Raw genomic sequence first — 18,287 nt, forward strand, 5'->3', positions numbered from 1 at the left:
TGGGAATTATTTAGACAATATCAGACAGAAAAAGATTCTGAATTTGGAGTTACATAGGAGCCAACTGTGTTGTGTAAAAATAGGATGACATTATTATTTTGCTGGTCTCAAAAATATGTCCTCAGAAAACGCCATTTGGTAGATGAATCTCAAGTAGGTGATCCAAATTGAAAAATTCATCTTTTTAAAATAAATGTTTGAGGACTTTCCTGGTGGCGCAGTGGTTGAGAATCTGCCTGCCAATGCAGAGGACATGGGTTCGATCCCTGGCCTGGGAAGATTCCACGTTCCATGGAACAACTAAGCCCATGCGCCACAACTACTGAACCTGAATTCTAGAGCCCATGAGCCAAAACTATTGAGCCCTTGTGCCACAACTACTGAAGCCTGTGCTCCTAGAGCCCATGCTCCGCAACAAGAGAAGCCACTGTGATGGGAAGCCCATGCACAGCAACAAAGAGTAGCCCCCACTCTCTGCAACTAGAGAAAGCCTATGCACAGCAATGAAGACCCAACACAGCCAATAAATAAATAAATTTATTAAAAAATGTTTAATCACAAAATGAAAAGAGGGTTATAAAAGCCCCTTAGTTTAATTGTATATGTACCAAAGTATTTCCATCTACTATCTTCTATCATCTATTTATCTATCTTCATCTATCTATCATCAACTTTCTAATGCTTAGCAATTGTATAGCAGTTTAACTTTTCAAAGTATTGTATTTTCTATTCCTTATCACAACATTTTAAACCTTTCATTGTGAAACATAATGCAAATATGAGCATATATTGACACATACGTACATTCAGTAGGTAATTACGTAATGAATGTTCACACATCTACAACTCAGGCACAGCAAAAGACGCTTGTCAGACCCAGAAGGCCCCTCATGTTCCTCTCTCATCACATAGCTTAGTTCTCCAGAGTTATCTATTATCTTGAATTTTTGATAATCACCTACTGACTTTCTTAAGATAAAGATGATATTCACCACCTTTAAAAAATATTCATTTGGCTGCGCTGGGTCTTAGTTGCGGTATTCATTGCAGCGTGTGGGATCTTAGTTGCAGCATGCAGGATCTATTTCCCTGACCAGGAATCAAACCTGGGCCCCCTGCATTGGGAGCATGGAGTCCTAACCACTGGACCACCAGGGAAGTCCCATGATTTTCTTTACTGTTTTCTACCCGTGTATACATCTATAAGCAATATAATTTAGTTTTGTCATTAAAAACTCTATTGGTGTATAATTTACATAAAATGCCCTCATTTTAAATTCTGTGTTTTGATGAGTTTGGCATGGAATCACCACCACAATCAAGATATAGAACATTTCCATTACCTCTAAAAAGTTCCCAATAGATTTAGTTCTGGGTTGTTAAATGTTTTAACCACCTTGGGCTGAGATCGAGTTTGCAGTGGAAGCTTGGTGTCCACTGCCTTCTGTACCCTGGTGCCCAGGTCTCTTCCCCCATCATATTAATTGATCATCGTCAGCCATCTAGAGATCTTGGGCCCCAGGCTGAGCCAGGAAGGAAGAGAAATGTAGAAGTGCTGGGGAGGGGGGCGGTGTCTCCTTCCAAGGGCTGGTGGAGTCAGAATATCGCTGCAGGGTGGAGGCATCTCAGAGCTGAGTGATATGCAATCATGGCTGAAGTCAGAGGCTACAAAGGCTCCAGGGAGTACACAGCGTTGGGGGCCAAACGTTACCCCCAGTTGGGGGAAACTCGTGAGTTAAGGAGCTGAGACCAGGAGCCCTTTTCCATACCAACAAGAGCTTGGCGCTGGGTTGCACGGACACCCTAACCACAGGTCCGAGAAAGAGAAAGCTTGGGATTCAAATTGGGGTCCTGAGGCTCCCTCCTTATCCCATCAGCCTTTACCCTCATGACCCTTCATCCTTGAATAATGGGCTTCTTTTTCCAGGCTTTCTGGAGTCTTCAACATTAAGGGAACCCAGAATACCACCAGGGACGTGGTAGTTTCCCCCAGCTGGTCTGAGAGTACACTTAGCCATCTGAGGGACAGAGAGTGTATGTCCCTGGGGAAAAGGTGGCTGACTTGGTTTCCCTCCAGGGCAATGGGGACAGAAGTCCCAGGACAAGACCTGGAAGTATCCCTGCCTCATCGTGTCCCTGATCCTGCTTCTCATGGTCATTATCCTCAGCGTGGTTCTCCCCAAAGGTAAGGCAGCTGGACTGGGGGGACAGGGTGGCCACAGGGAAGCAGGCACGTGAGCTCCCAACCTGCAGAATTAGGTCTGCAGGGCTGGCACCACGGTGGCTGGTCTGTGTCCCTGGAGGGATGATAGTGGTGACAGAAAGGCACTGACCTCCCCACCAGCCTCACAGGCATCTGGGGGTCTGCACTGGGTGAAGGAGGAGCACGAGTTGGCCTGAGTCATGGGTGAGGGTTATTCCTAAAACTCATCCAATTAGAACCCCAGGTTCCCTACTAACCAGTATAGAGAGTTGACTGTGCAGTCAAGCACATTTCAGTAAAATCCTTGCCACACTGTTCACTAGCTGGTTGTTTTATTTTCAAATTATTTATTTATTTATTTACTTTAAAAATAAATTTATTTATTTATTTATTTATTGGCTGTGTTGGATAGTCATTGCTGTGCATGGGCTTTCTCTAGTTGCGGTGAGCAGAGCTACTCTTCCTTGCAATTTGCAGTGCACAGCCTTCTCATTGTGGTGGCTTCTCTTGCCATGGAGCATGAGCTCTAGGCATGTGCACTTCAGTAGTTGTGGCAAGTGGGCTCAGTAGTTATGGCTCGGGGGCACTAGAGCCCAGACTAAGTAATTGTAACATGTGGGATCTTCCAGGACCAGGGCTTGAACCCATGTCCCCTGCATTGGCAGGTGGATTCTTAACCACTGAACCACCAGGGAAGTCCTAGCTGGTTGATTTAGACAGGAGCTTTTATCTTTCTGGGTTTAGGTTTCCTCATCTGAAAAATGGGTGGGGCATTTCAGAGCCCCAGAGTGTCTTGCCCCGGGGCTGGGAGAAAACCTTGGCCCCTTGGGTCTGGGGAACAGAAAGAAACCCCAGGGAGGTTCTGGGGGTCCAGAACATGCTGTTTTGTTCCTCTCCTTAGTCTTGAAGAGGACATAGCAGGTGCAGGAGGAAGTCATTCAACTGAATGAAAAACGTAAGTGGGGGTCAAAAAGGTATCTCCCTCAAAACGCATCTCCTTTCTCTGCCAAGACATTCATCAGCCTTTCCTCTTTGGGTCTCCCAGTGACGCAGGGACTGGCGGATGCCGGACATGACCGGGACTTCATTAGAGGCGAAATGTTTGGTCAAATGGAGGCGGTGCTGGCAGGCAGTGGTGAGGAGAGGGGTAGGGGTGGTGGGAAGGGGAAGTGGATGCAGCAGTGGGGCTCGAGGGGCACCCCAGGACAAAGGCTTCTCCGATCTTTTTAGAAAGTTGGAGAAACGTGGTTAGACCACATCTGTAGTGGAGGGCTCTCAGAAAAGCAAGGCTTTTGAGACAGCCAGTCCTGGTCTAGGCTTATAGTCATGTGACATCTTGGGCAGCCCGCTTAACCTCTTTGAGCCTAAGTTTCCTCGGCTGTAAAATGGGGGAAATTAACAGTATCTTCTTCAAGAGTGGTTGTCGGGATCCAGAGGCTCCTCAGTGTGCCACAAAATGCGGTTGGTCTTTATCTGCACTTTAGAAGTACCCAGAGAGTTTGCAAAAGTGCAGATGCTTGGGTCCCAAACAACTTCATTGGATTGGATTCTGTTGGAGGGGGTGTCCTTGGTGCTGCATACTTTAATTAATTAATCAATTAATTTTATTGGCTGTGTTGGGTCTTTTTTTTGCTGTGTGTGGGCTTTTTTTTAGTTGTGGTGAGTGGGGGCTACTCTTCCTTGTGGTGCGTGGGCTTCTCACTGCCGTGACTTCTCTTTTTCTGGAGCACGGGCTCTAGAAACGTGGGCTTCAGCAGTTGCAGCACATGGGCTCAATAGTTGTGGCTCATGGGCTCTAGAGCACAGGCTCAACAGTTGTGGCGCATGGGCTTAGTTGCTCCGAGGCATGTGGGATCTTCCTGGAGCAGGGATCGAATCCACGTCCACTGCATTGGCAGGTGGACTGTCAACCACTGCGTCACCTAGGAAGCCTGCTGCATACTTTTTTATATGACTTTTGCACGAGTGGATGAGATATACTACATATAGAGTTTATTCTCATTATTCACAGTAGCTATGTTTTATAAAGTTGGTGCGAACACTGAATTAGCAAATACTGAATCGTTGCTTGGGGGGGAAAGACAGACTTACATTCCTTTGAGCCTGTGGTCATAACATTGGTCACATAACCTTGTTTTTGTGAGTTTCTGTTTAAATATATCTAATATATATTGTTTCACTGACATTGAGCTCATGGCCAATAGCACTGTAACTGAGTGAAGCTTACCTAACACACATACATTTTCTCTGTAGGGCACATGGCAGCCTTTTTGTGCTTAGAAACACTAGATAGCACTTCAGAACTGTGGTTGAGAGCCTTTTTAAGCAGCAAGGTCACCAAGAAAAAGCACTAAAATAAAAAAACTTGGGATTAAGTGGCCCACAGAAAGAATATGTGTTTACAGTATGAGAGCTGGAAAGAGAAGGCAGAGCCTTGATGCATTCTGTCTCAGACTCAAACTTTTTTCCACCTTACACACATCTTCAAATGACTGAAAATTTCACAAGTATTGATTTTGGGATTATCAATACATTTTAGCCAGAAGGTGAATTCACAAATATGGAATCTGCAAATAATGAGGATTGATTCTGTGTATGTGTATTCACTAAATGGATATAGATGAATTCAGTGAGAAGGCTCCCTTCTATTCCTGAGCCCTTGTTGCCAAGTTCCTAACCCTTAGGAACCACTGTAATGAGTTATTTTTTAAAAATGTATTTTATTGAAGTATAGTTGATTTATAATATTGTGTGAATTTTTACTGTACAGCAAAGTGATTCAATGATACATATGTACATTCTTTCCCATATTCTTTTCTGTTATGATTTATCATAGGCTATTGACTACAGTTCCCTGTGCTATACTGTATAGGGCCTTGCTATTTATCCATTCTATATATAATAGCTTGCATCTGCTAATCCCAAACTCCCAGTCCATCCCTCCCCCAGCCCCCCTCCTTGACAACCACAAGTCTGTTCCCTATGTCTGTGAGTCTGTTTCTGTTTCATAGATAAGTTCACTTGTGTCATATGTTAGATTCCACATATAAGTGATATCATATGGTATTTGTCTTTCTCTGCCTGACTTCATTTTGTATGATAATCTCTAAGTCCATCCATGTTTGCTGTGAATGGCATTATTTCATTCTTTTTTATGGCTAAGAAGTATTCCATTGTATATATGTACCACATATTCTTTATCCATTCATTTGCCAGTGGACATTTAGGTTGTTTCCAATTTAGTTTTTTTTTTTTTTTAGTCCGTAAGAGCAGAGTTTCTAAAACTCATTACTATTGATATTTGGGGCTGGATCATTCTTTGTAATAGTGAACTGTCCTGTGTCTTGCAGGGTGTTTGGCAGCATCCCTGGCCTTGACCCACCAGTTGGAACAAATAAAAAGTGTCTCTGGATGTTATCTGATGTCCCCTGGGGACAGAATTGTCTCTGGTTGAGAATCACTGCTCTAGTCTTTAAGCAAATAAAGAACATCAAACACGTGTCCCTCTATTTTATATAAAAATAGCATACTATTCACACTATTTCTTGAGTCACTTTCCCCCACTTAATAGTGTAGTGTAGCATTTTACTATTTCCTTCTGCTATGGTCCAGTAATGGGAAGCACCAGCTCACTAAGTAGTAAGTTTCCAGGTATTAGATGTATGCAAGTGATGGCCATCAGGAAAGTGGCTGGAGGGTGGTGGGTGACATGTCTCTTCACTGGATGGAAAGCTGAATATGCTGACTTTGCTGATGTCTTCATGCTCATAGAATCCTTCTGCAAGGCCTGCCCCCTGAACTGGACAGCGTTTCAGGGCTCCTGCTACCTTTTCTCCTTGGACAACCTCACCTGGACCCAGGCTAATGATTCTTGTGCCCAGAAGCAAGCTCACCTGGTTATCAACAAGAATCAAGCAGAACAGGTGGAGAAAAGAGAGGCAGGAACTTAGTAGGGAGGGGGAGTGATTCTAAGATAATTTTGAGGTTCATATCCTTGTCCTCTTTGGAATCTAGCACAATACTCCTAGTGGTCTTTAAGACCTGCCTCATTTTGCCTGAACCCAACCTCACTCTTCTGACATGCAGGGAATGGACTCTGTGTACTATAGTCCTGCCTCCAGGCTTGGAGTTCCTCTCCTCTTGCTGTCTGCATGGAGAACTCTTACTCATCTGTTAAAATCCCAATACAAACACCCCTTCTTCCATATGCTCTCATGGCATCATCAGAGACCTTCATCACAGCCCTTCATGCTGCATTAGGGAGTCCTGGTCGTGAGTCTGGGGCTGAATCTAATAATCTCTGGATCTCTTAGGCCAGGAACAAGGTTTGGCTCAAGTAAGGCATCAAGAATGTCCTTTGAATTGGGTTTTCAGCCAGAAATGTTCCTACAGCCTACAGATCAAACCCCTTGCTCTGACATGCACTGTTTTTAAAGGGGACTCTCAAGCAATATTTGCCCAATGCTTCTTCCTAGGTGCACATGCCTCATGCAATTGACTCTTTTGATCTTGAGAACGTGCTAGGAGGTGGAGACTCTATTCTTTCCTTTGTACAGATGTGGAAATCAAGGGGGGTGGGTAACTTGTCTGAGGCCATATGACACATACATAGTGGATATGGAGTTCATAGTCAAGATATAAAGTGATGCTCTGTATGGCTGCATCTGTCTGCCTGCTCACCTGTGGGTTCCTCTGCACCTTAGCCCTCCTCCATCCCCCTGGACCTCCATCCTTTCAGCTTTGATGGAATTCCACCTTGCAGATATGCCTTTTCCTATCCAGGACTTCCTGACATCAACTGGGCAGGTGACATCCTGGATAGGCCTCTTCCAAGAGGGCCAAGGAGGCGCCCAGAGGTGGACTGATGGTTCAGCCCCCACCTACATGTGAGTCTTCCTGTCTGGGATGCAGCTGCCCCTTACCACACAAAACAGTCTCCCCATGAGAGACTGGTAGGTTTTCAAGGAGTTAGTTTATGACTACTCTAGTTATTCTCCTTTTATTCATTCACAGTTATTTACCTGCAGCAGCTCCCAAACCAACTGACATCCTTTCTATGATATCAGCTATTGCTATTCTGTTACTTGAGAAGAGTTTTCTCAGTTTAAATACTTGAGAAGCAATGGGTTCAATGCCAGACTGGTTTCTTTGTTGCAGGACTTCTCAAAGAGCCTCTGCTTCTCAAGCTGGGCCTCTTTAGGAGTATAACAATGTAGCACTTGCCAACTGTATGAGTTTTCTGTGACTGCTGTAATAAAGTACTACAAACTGGGTGACTTAAAACCACAGAAACTTATTCTCTCACAGTTCTAGAGGCCAGAACTCACAAATCAAGGTGTTAGCAGGGCCATATTCCCTTCAAAGTCTCTAGGGGAAGATCCTTCCTTGCCTCTTCTAGCTTCTAGGGGCTGCAGGTGTTCCTTGGCTTGTGGCTGCATCACTCCAATCTCTGCCTCTGTCTTCACATGGACTCCTCCTCTGTGTACGTGTCTCATTTTCTGTCCTTACAAGGACACTTGCCCTTGGATTTAGGGCACACTCAGTTAATCCAAAATGATCTCATCTCAAGATCTTTCATTTTGAGACTTCTCTGGTGGCGCAGTGGTTAGGGATCTGCCTACCAATGCAGGGGAGATGGGTTCGATCCCTGGGCTGGGAAGATCCCACATGCCGCAGAGCAACTAAGCCCATGTGCCACAACTACTGAGCTGGTGCGCTAGAGTCCGTGAGCCACAACTACTGAAGCCCGCACGCCTAGAGCCTATGCTCTGCAACAAGAGAAGCCACGATAATGAGAAGCCAGGGCGCCTTAATGAAGAGCAGTCCCCGCTTAACTAGAGAAAGCCCGTGCACAGCAACGAAGACCCAAGACAGCCAATAAATAAATAAATAATAAATACATTTATAAAAAATAAAAGGAGTGGGCACAAAATAGTGTCTCAGTAGCTAGTAAACACTGGCTATAGAGCCACAAGATTTCTTGAGGGCCTACTTCTTTAAAAAAAAAAAAGATCTTTCACTTAATTGCATCTGCTAAGACCCTTTCCCCAAGTAAGGTCACATTCACAGATACCAGGGGCTAGGATGTCAGCATATCTTTTTCTTGGGGACAACATTGAGTCCACTATACTTTCCTGGCATTTACTTGCATCCTCACATTCTTTGCCTTGGTTTGTGATGTTTCCCTCTGCTGCCTCACCATTTCCTGTCTGGCAAATGGCTCTGTATGGGTCCAGGCCCAGGACAGAAGTCATCTCCTTGGTAAACTCTGAGCTGTCTGAGCACCAGCTGTATATTTTACATGCACCGGTCATCACATCCTCAACATACTCCCATTGTGTAAGGAAGCTCAGAGATATTAAGATAGTTGCCCTAGACACATAGATAGCAAGTGACAGAGCTGAAATTCGGATGGGGTCTGTCTATCTTCAGGGTGAATGGCCCTTAGAGAAATGGAGAGGGCTAGTGAGATGGGACAGTCAGAGATGGTGACCAAGAAGCTTGGAGACCCTCAGCTTCCCTGAAGACCACTGCCTGTTGCTGCTTCTGTTTGAGCTCAGTTTTTCCACTTGGAAAAAAAAAAAAAAATAGGAAGGGGTTGACCAGATGGCTACTGTAAGATGGGCTGAATAGATGACTTCTATTGGGGGACTACAAGAGCCTCAGGGCCAGACCCTCACTCACAGAGGGCAGGGCTGGGGCACTTCAGGCCCTGGCCTATCTGCTGAGGATTTGATGGGCATCCTTTATAGAAACTGGGACTCCAATGAACTGCAAGAAAATGAAACAGCCTCAGCCTGCATGATGGTGCTCCACCATGGCCACTGGGGTAACTTCTCTTGTGAAACAGAATCCCCTGTTTTCATCTGTGAGAAGGGGCAAAGCTGCTGACTCAGGCCCCTCCACTCCACTCCCCAGGATGGATGTAGACCCCTTGATATGTATCCACAATCCCCCATCCCTGTCCTTTCTGGGTTCTGAGATCCCAGAAGCAACAACAACAGACATTTCTCCAACGCCCAGGGTCCTTTTCTTGGCACAAGTCTTGCTCACCCTTCATCTCCTTTCCCAACTTCTGCTGAACGGAAGATATGCCCCACGAGCAGTCTCAGGCCCATCCCTGTAGGAAGATTATAATGATCACCCCCACTAAACCCAGATTTGGCCATTTTCTTTCTCGGGATAATGAAATGTGATGGGAATTTCTGTGTGCCACTGCTAAGAATGAGTCTTAAGAGTCTTGTGTGGTGTTTCCATCTTTGTTTTGCTCTTAACACAAGACCAGCTCTTCCTATAGAGTGGTCACTCCTTCACAGGTGGACTGATGTTTCATCCCCCACCTACATGTGAGTCTCCCTGTCTGGGATGCAGTTACCCCTTTCCTGGTCCTGCAATGAAGAAGACCCCCTCAGGAAGAACTTCTGTTGACCTATGATAAACATTGAAATGACTGAGAACGGAAGATTTGTGGTTGTCAGCCACTAAGATTTCAGGGTCACTACTTGCTTTTTTTTTTTTTAAGCTCTTTATTGGAATATAATTGCTTTAAGGTCACTACTTGTTACTGCAGCATACTTAATCCAGGGGACCAAGTTCCATTTCATAAAATGTCCAGATCTGGACCTTTCTTCTGGCATGAAAAATGTGAAGCTTGTGGATAAGGGGGTGACTGGGCCTCTCAGATCCATTCAGCATCACCACTAGCCCAGCCAGCCTCTCCATCTTCCTCTTTGTTCTTGCCTACTGGTCCAGTCTCCTCTCTGGCTCCCAGGGAGAGCATTCTAAGACATCCCCAAAGCCCCATTCACAGTCTGGCCACTTCCCTTTCTCCAGGTCCTTCACACCTCCATGCCTTTGCTTCCATGGTTCCCCTTGTCTAGAATGCTTTCCCTGCTCCTAGCTGCTCATGGAACATCTCCTCATCCTTCATTGAGACCATCTCAACTAGCACTAACTGCCTGGGCTACTTGGAGTCTGGCACTTGCTTTCCTTTCTTAGAGTCCATTATTAACTTTGTGATTTTGATCTACATTAGGTAGATGCAGTGGATCTCCATCCTATTTTTAAAAAATTCTCAATCTTTTAATGTGACCTCTATCCCATTAAAAAAATCTTTCAACCCCCTTAATTACACATGGCCTGCTTCTGTTAATTCTAAAACATATGACAGTTTCCTCCACATTTGCAAGCCTGGGTTCCTGAAGTCAAGACCTATAGGAGGTATAGGCATTAGGCATTAAGATTAGGCATGGCTGTTCCTTGGACCTGGCCCAAGCTCACTTATTTACAGGCAAGTGTGTCACTCATGGCTAAACAGTCATGGCACAACAAAGTCAGGATCTGTAGGAACAGTTGTTCCCCAACAAATGTAATTCTGAATTAGCTAAAATGGCAATTTGGTTTGGTCATGGCTCTCTCTCTCTTTAGAACCTGAAACTGCATGGGGATGAAGTACATGCCTGTATCCCTGCTGCAGAGAAGAGAGACACAAAATACAATTCTCTTCATGGACCTTGGAGATGAGCTGACAGAAACTAGGAGTGGCCTCTTGGTCTTCTTTGGAAAGTTTAGCTTAAGGCTGGCTATTGAAAAAAAAAATGCAGTCTCTGGGTTGACAAGTTGCCCCACAATGATTCAGTGAAGTGAGTCAAACCCTGTGCTTTTTTTGGATGCATTTTGCAATTGATTTATTCACTAAAAACGCACATGTACCCAGAACACGCCAGACACAGTGATTAAGAGCCAGGGTGGATAAACCTGTCACGGGGTTGCCTCCCTGGGGCTTTGTAGTCCACTGAGAAGGGGGAGCTGATAAAACAGGTTTGAATGAGCAGCAGTGGGACCTGGTCCTCATGGGGGAGGCAGTCAAATCCAGAAAAGTCATTTCATCACAGTCCACCCTGGCTCTGATATAATATTCATTTATTTTCGTACTTTGCTGCTAAATTTGGTCCAAGAACCACAATCACAAATCCATTTCCTTGAAATTAGTATTTTATTTGTTAATTCATAAATTAGTCTCCCACCATGAGAAAATAAACTTTAGGAGGGACCTCATCTTGCTTGCTGTCTATTTGCATTCCCAGAGCCTGAAAGCAGAAAATGCTCAATAAATGTTTGGTGAATGAACGAATGAATGAGTTCTAAAGGTATGGGGTAAAGTAAGTGAGGCAGCGAGCTTAGTCAGTAAACTGTATCCAAACTCCAACAGGACTCTACTGAGTGATGAAATAACACTATGTGGCATTTATTGAACATTCACTAAGTGCCAGCAAGTTTACACACACTGGTGTAAGGCAGGAGCTATTACTATTAGCTCCCCCTGTTTTCAGATAGAGACTCAGAGACATAAATTCATTTCATCAAGGTCACACAACCAGGAAGTGGCTGGGTCAGAATTTGAACCCAAGCCTGTCTGATGTGATTCAGTGCCCTAAGGCACAAAACCACTGAGACTATGTACACTAATCTCCCTCACTTATTAATCTGTGTTTCGGAGAAGTGGACAATTCACACTGATGGCTAGCTAGTCTTTGTTTAAAGAACTAAGCAAGCCCCAGAGGATTTAGTTGAAGTGATGTCTTGGGGGTATCCATTCAAAGCAATTAGTAGAATTCATTTGAACTGGCCATCTCCAGCCCCACACCAATGCTCTCAGAGCACATTAGCCAGTGCCTGTGGACATCTTTCTTGGAAGACACAGAGAAATGAACAAGGTTAGACTCTTTACTGATATTAAAGAGCCCATTAGGACACCTGCCCTGCACAACCTGCCAAACTCCATTGGCATAACAATCCTTGGAAGCCAATTCCAAGTTTCATTACTGAACAAGCCATGGGATTTCCAGGGACAACTGGGGCTCATTAAAAGCCAGCAGACAACTCCCATCTCCATGTCATTTGTGCAAATTAAAGCATCCCTAAGGATGAGCTATAGAGCTTCAGGCAGATGAGGTCTGATGCATGCCTCAGGACTAAGGTGGAGACAGAGCTACAGGTTCTCCCCACTCCAGAGAAATGCTCCCCAGATAGTTTCCCTGCTTAGTCTCAAGCTCAGACTTGGGCATTTGATTAGCACCAAGAAACACAGGTGAGAAATGGAGGCGGTCTTTTCTTGGTCCATGCACCAATTTCCCAGAGCCAAAAGCTACAGCATGCAACACGGTGCCCTGGACAGCAGAGCCATAGCATGCAAAGTACCTGGTGCCACGTGTAGCTGCTGTGAGCACCCCATGCTGCTGGGCATGGACAGAGGTGAAGGTCTCCAGAGCTCTGAGGGAGGCTGATGCCTCTATGTCCATTGTAATGCTCACTACACTGTGTTATATACATCATGGACCAACACCTCCCCATCTACCCCCAGTAGACAGCAGCACAGAGAGGGTGGGACCACTCTGGACTTGCTCACTGTTGTGTTCCCACAGCCTGGAGCCTAATAAGTGCTTGATAAACAATTGCTGAGAAAACAAACAGAAGAGTCTCTCATGGCAACCCTGTGGGAAGTCTGTGAGCTGCAAAATCCTTCTGAAATGTGAATGACTATTCTGTAATTTATCTGAAATACACTTTTTGGGTGTGATTATAATTGCTGGAATCCACCTGCCCTATGTTGTGTCATAGACTGTATCCCTTGTGTAGCTGAGTGTCATCTCCTGGGTCTTGGGAATATGGAGTAAGTTCCTTTGTAATTGGAACCCTGCTTGTCTCTTTAGGCCACCCTGAGCCACTCTCCCCTCCTTGCTGCCCAAGTGTCCTGTCATATTTACTTTCTTCTGTTCCTCAAGGGAATCACCTCTCCACCTTAGGTCCTTTGCACATGCTATTCCCTCTGCCTGATGCACCCTTTCCTCTCCCTGTCCCTCTGGAGCAAATGTCCAAGCTGAAATGCCGCCTTCTCCATGAAGCCTTCTCGAACTGCCCTGTTCTCTGTGCATTAGCTTGTTGGGCTCTCACAACCCTTTGCCTTCCCTCCCTCATATTTTCTTCTAAATTCTGTTACTCATCATCTGCCTTCTCCCCCTGCCTCCACTGTAGTGTCACAGGAGCAGGTATGTCTGCCCTGGTCAATGTGGTCTTCCCAGTGAGCGGCTTAGTGATGGGCTCGGATGTTCCATACACATCTGTTGAACTGGGGCTGGACTTCCTCTAAGCTGGAGGTAAGAGTTATCTCATGCACAGTCTTTAAATACTGAGGCTGGTCACACTTATCAAACTGTACAGCTAATGTGGTTAATTTTGACTTTTTCTAGTTATCAAGGAGCAGATCAAGCATAAGGTTTCATTCCTCTATTTATCTCAGAAAAGAGGAAAGCAAAAGTTGACCAAGGATTTAAAGAGCCCTTCAAGTTGACTTGACTGTCCAATTCTTAATGGAAAATTTACCCTAAAATATTCATAGTATACCTAGTTTGCGCGAGAGATGAAAGATCATCGAGATTCAGATTTCATTTCTAAGAGGTCCTGAACACAAGAGAGAGGCAGGCAAGTGCATAAGTCTTTCAGATACTGCAAAATGAGTACAGCAAGATGCAATAAACTCCTTGGATAGTAACAGCCCCTTTCCCTCCTCTGAAACCATTCAAGATAAAAAAGATAAAAAAAGGAAATCCAACAATTATATTGCCATAAATGCTAAAGGTTTTCTGTTAGATTCATACATTTGAGGCCAGGTTGAATACACATGGGAAATTGTCAACATACTTCCTAACTCAAGGGCTTGGTGCAGTAGAGGGAGTAGGTGGGGAACATTCTTCTTTTTTTTTTTTAATAAATAAATAAATTTATTTATTTATTGGCTGCATTGGGTCTTCCTGGCAGTGCGCGGGTTTCTCATTGCAGTGACTTCTCTTGTTGCGGAGCACTGGCTCTAGGTGTGTAGGCTTCAGTAGTTGCGGTTCGTGGGCTCAGTAGCTGTGGTTCACAGGCTCTAGAATGCAGGCTCCGTAGTTGTGGTGCATGGGCTTAGCTGCTCCGCGGCATGTGGGATCCTCCCATACCAGGGTTCGAACCCGTGTCCCCTGCATTGGCAGGCGGATTCTTAACCACTGCGCCACAAGGGAAGCCTGAGAACATTATTCTTAAGAAAGGGATGGAGGTCTGACCCAGCTCCTCATCTGCCGCTGTGAGCACAGGTTCTGGCACAGAGCAGGGGCTGAGGAATGTTTGGGGGGTATGAAATGACTTGAAATAATATTAATTGGTCATCTCCTGGATCAAACCAGGATAGGGCTTCTTTCAAAGCTAGTGCATTGTCACATCTCTGCTCCCTGCAGGAGGTACTCCAAACCTTAGAATTCGGGCTAGTCCCTGACCGGTATCCTCCCACTGCCCTAGCATGTGGACGTGATACAAACATGTATTTTCCTACTTCATACTTTTGATTTCAGTCCTTGTGCCTGGAATTCAGCCAAGAGAATGCCCATTCATCTTTTAAGTCTGAGAGAGAACATTCCTTCCTCCACATGTTCCCCTAGTGACCAGCAGGCGTCTCCCTCACAGCCACGGTGCTGTGTCTGCAGGATCGTGGGTCTGGGACTGGATATGATTTACCTGTGTCCCAGGGCTTGGAAGAGTGCTGGACACACAGTAGTGATTCAATATATGTCTCCTGTAAGAAGTTCAGTGGCAAAGCCGCTTTATTGTGCAGAGTCCACACTCTCAAATTGGCTTTCAATGCCCTGTGATAACACTCACAGACTCAGTGTTTTTTCGGGTATAGTAAGTGCGCATAGTGTGTTCATATGAGCATGACCAGTTGTCAGATCCACTCTGGCAAGAAAGTGCTGTTATTACTCCCAGTTTGCTGATGAGGAGATTGTGGTTCAGAGATCTGTGTTAGTTTCTTCTGCCGTGAAAAGACATGTTAGCAATGGAGCTGGGTACCAAACCCAGGGCTCTAAAGAGGCCATCAATTGGAAGGGACCGTTGGCATTACAGAGCAACAGTATCTAAAACATTTGGAACAGAGAGGCTTGACCATCCTTGGTGGATGGCTGGACACGTGGTACAGAGCCTATGACTGACCTGTGGGAGATCATACTAGGGGCCAGCAGAGATTGCAAGGGTGGGGGAAGGACTCCTGCCACCATCCTTGCCTGCTTTGAAAAATGTAGACCAGAGATGTCATCAGAAAATGAACACACAAAAGCAGATGCACAGGACCACACGCAATTCAGGTTTCAGGGGTGGTGTTGACCCATCTGTAGCCCAAACTACTAACCTCATCCTAGGTCCATGGTGAGTGTTCTCCATAATCAGTGTGTTAACATCATCAGACTGCTATGATACCTACAAAAGAAATGTCATACCAACAAGGTATGCAAATCTGGAGCTACTTGAGGCTTCTGATCAACCCCATGGATGGGCTCGAGGGTTAAGAGTGCCCCAGAAGAGAGAAATGGTGATCAGCGTTGTCTCTGGCAGGTGATAGAGACCAGAGGGGACTTTGAAAAATTTGAGAAAATTCTTTCCTGTGGATGAGGCTCACTAGAACTTGGTCTGGTCTTATGGGCCTGGAGTGCTCTTAGACAGCAGGAGAGGACTTCCTTCAAGGAAGGCACTAGAAAGTGCGGGTCCCCAGCTGTTAGGACCCAGCTAGGCACTGTGTTAGGCTATAGGTAAGACCACTACCATTCCCTTCAAAAAGACCCATAGCTGTATTTTTCTGGGGGTTACACACCAACAGATACTATGTTCTCAACTATGAGAACATCCTTGGGAAATTGACATTATAATAATTTCCATTTTATAGATGAGGAAACCTAGGTCGAGCGGTCAGGAGGCCTATCTCAGGACAGCAAATGAGTAGGAGATCTGGGCCTCAGATTTCTATAAAAATTTAACAATTTTCTAAAAATCATGAAAGATAATTAAAAAACCCCACAGACTGAAGGAGCTCAGAGAATTTCAAGCTGGGTAAATTCCTAAAAGCGCGTGCACACGTACACACATGCATACCTAAACACCTTCTAATTTAGTTGCTAAAACCCAAAGATAAAGAGAAAAACCATAATGCATCCAGAGGGAAAAAGACATTAAACAACATGATATATGAAAGTTTGCTAACATGGGTTTGATAACTAGGAGTCTCTCCATCAACATTAGCTTGCTTCTCCTCTTCGCTGCATCACACTCTCCATTTAAAAGGTAAAGCTATAAATCAATGTGTATGAAAGGACTCTGGCCACAGGCACTGAGAGAGGAGGCTCATAAGAATAACTCTTATGTTGAAATAACCACAGTTTTGTCAGTGAGAAAATGAAAGATCTTTAGAAAATAATGTGACCGGAAGTCTAAAAGGCTCATGCACCAGGGACCTCTAGGCAAACTTCTGGGGCAGCTACTGTCCCCATTAATACAGGGGGAGATGAATGTTGTGGAGAACACTTGGAACAGAATACCTTCTTCCAGATGCCAGTGTCATCTCCCAATGACACGGATGATGATAAGCCACCTAGAGATCTTGGGAGCTTTGCTGAGCCAGGAAGGAAATGTCTGATGGTTTACACGGGGGTGGCATTTCCCAGCATAAGAAGGGTGTGTCTTCAATAAAACCAGAAAGTCTGTGGGCAGCTGGAGCAGAAGGAGCTGCAGCCACAGCTGAATGAGGGCACAGAGGGCAGCAGGCTGCAGGACCTCACACCAATGGGGGAAATCTCTCTGTCCATAGCCAGGGAGCCAGGTGAGTCAAGAGGCCCAGGGCAGGAGTAGATGCCCTCCTCAACACCCGTGCTCACTCACCTCCTCCCACTCCAGTGAGTGATTCAGCCTCATCCCTCCACAGTCCTTGCACTGTCTCAGCACTTTTCCCAGACTGTGGGTGCTGACTCACTCTTGCTCCATTCCCTACAGCACACAGTGGGATCAAAAGCTGCCCCAGGATGACCCCTGGAGGTTTTTCTGCCTGGCAATGACCCTGATGCTGCTTCTGTTAGTCCTGATCCTTGGTGCAGTCTTGGCTGAAGGTACGTTGGCAGGGCCAGTGAGAAAGGTGATCAGATAGAACCGGGACCCCAAATCTGGTCTTGAGAAGAGGGTTTTATGGGGCTGTGACAGAGGTGGAGCAGTAAGGGGTGGCTGGACTGTGTTCCTGGACATATGACTCTAGGAAGAAACTGCCCTCCCCAACTCAGCCTGGGGAATTTGGGGGATGGTGAAAGAACTCTGTGTCTAAAGGTCTAGAGTATATCACTTTTCTCTCCTAGTCTTGCAGTTCATAAACCAGATGCAGGAAGAACTGAAGCAACTGGACATCAAATGTGAGTGCTAATTGGAATGGTGGGCTTCTCTCCTACATGTACCACCAGGTTTTGATCAGCCTTTCTCTATGGGCCTCTGAGTTTTACAGGGTCTGGCAGACACTGGACACAAATGGGACATCATTCAGGGAGAAATATTCCGGCAAGTGGAGGCTGTGAGGGCAGGCAATTGTGAGAAGACAGGGTAGGATTTCGTGGTAAAAATAAATGTTGGGAGAGGGAGGTTGTTCTTTCCAGCACTGTTGATAGTAGCAGTTCTTGTAGCATAGGAGTGTGTCAGGTGGGTTATTTTGATCAACCCCCATCACAGTTGATGTTAGCATAAAGTTTGAGGCAACCCTGCTTTGCATTACTCTGTCTTCTGGTAATGTCCATTCCTTGAATGGGCAGCTAGGAAGCTAGTATGTTCACTTTTGCAAAGTGTCAAGGATGCACAGGTGGGTCAAGTTCAAATCATTTCATCGGAGGCTCCATTCAGTGACCAGAGCAGCTACCAGCTCCAGCTGAGTTGACCTCTTTTCCCTTTTTCAGAATCCTCATGTGAGCCCTGCCCAAAGACCTGGTTGGCTTTCCAGGATTCCTGCTATGAATTTTCCACCTATGAACTCACCTGGCTCAAGGTCAAGGATCACTGTGCTAAGGAGGGTGCTCACCTGGTCATCACCAACAGCCAAGTAGAGCCGGTAAGAAGGAGGAAGGGGTGCTTTGGGGGTCCTTCCAGTCATTGCAAGCTCATGTCCTTGTCCCCTGTAGAATCTAGTGAAAATCCTTCATTATACCCTTCAAAATATATATCCACTATCTTGGCATGTAAAGGTGGCCAGCAT

The 18,287-nt window shown here is 45.5% G+C and overlaps 1 non-coding gene across 1 annotated transcript; it reads right to left on the reverse strand.

The window, feature by feature from the left end:
* Positions 1-1,085: 1,085 nt before the first annotated feature.
* On the reverse strand, positions 1,086-1,158 carry TRNAW-CCA (transfer RNA tryptophan (anticodon CCA)). The gene has a single exon. It is a non-coding gene; the product is annotated as a tRNA-Trp (tRNA).
* Between the last annotated feature and the right edge of the window lie 17,129 nt (positions 1,159-18,287).

The sequence above is a fragment of the Hippopotamus amphibius genome, chromosome 15 (genome assembly GCF_030028045.1).
Source record: "Hippopotamus amphibius kiboko isolate mHipAmp2 chromosome 15, mHipAmp2.hap2, whole genome shotgun sequence".
NCBI classification, from domain to species: Eukaryota; Metazoa; Chordata; class Mammalia; order Artiodactyla; family Hippopotamidae; genus Hippopotamus; species Hippopotamus amphibius.